General features: G+C 33.4%; 1 long non-coding RNA gene across 1 annotated transcript; it reads left to right on the top strand.

Moving 5' to 3' along the window:
* The first annotated feature begins 200 nt into the window (after positions 1 to 200).
* On the top strand, positions 201 to 742 carry LOC108360620 (uncharacterized). The gene is made up of 3 exons (XR_001847150.1): positions 201 to 509; positions 565 to 600; positions 660 to 742. It is a non-coding gene; the product is annotated as an uncharacterized LOC108360620 (long non-coding RNA).

Here is a 742-nt window from a genome sequence, read left to right as displayed (position 1 = left end):
CTCTAAATTTTATTGCAGGGAAAGTTTGCGGCTAATAAATTTTTGACAAGTATGAGGTGAATAAAATTTCAGTAGCTCATGAGGCTAGTGAAATTTTTGAGAGATGCATAGAAAATGTTAACAATCGCAAAGATTGCTGCTGTGTGTAATTTTTCGTAAAACAAAAGCTTAAATTGATGAATTGCAATCAATGATCCCTGCAAGCCACAGCTAACCAGTTGCCGCTGAAATTCAACAGATTTACACACACACTCGCAACTTTTTATCTATGCTACCCACACATTTACAAATTTATTTTTCCGACTGTCAAAACAAAATTCTGAGTGAGAGCACCGGACCTAATAAAAATTTTTACTGTAATAAGAATTTTATGCGTTAGAGCGAGTAAGTGGAAATGAAGCAAAATTTGACAGCTTTGATCACAGAGGCTGTGACTTTAGCAAAAGTTTGACATCTTTGATCACAGTAGGCTGTAAATAAAAGCGTTAATTTTGCAAAAACATTTGAAGGTAAGAGAACGTTTTAACAATTTGCATTGTTTATAATGGAATTTTTTTCTTTTAGATTGCCGAAACACTGCGATTTAATCATATAATTAAGGTATGTATTAGAATTATTCAAATATTTGTATATTTTAATTGATAATTTTGCATTTACAGATTTGCGATTTTTCATTCTAAATTTATCTTCGACCCTGCTACCACGGAACATCAACGCCACCTCCAGTCAGGCACCACACCAG

The sequence above is a fragment of the Rhagoletis zephyria genome, unplaced genomic scaffold, assembly GCF_001687245.7.
Source record: "Rhagoletis zephyria isolate East Lansing unplaced genomic scaffold, Rhagoletis_zephyria_1.1 Rzeph_scaffold_00594, whole genome shotgun sequence".
Taxonomy (NCBI): Eukaryota; Metazoa; Arthropoda; class Insecta; order Diptera; family Tephritidae; genus Rhagoletis; species Rhagoletis zephyria.
The sequence above is the reverse complement of the archived record's forward strand: the minus strand, read 5'-3'. Positions and strand labels throughout refer to the sequence as shown.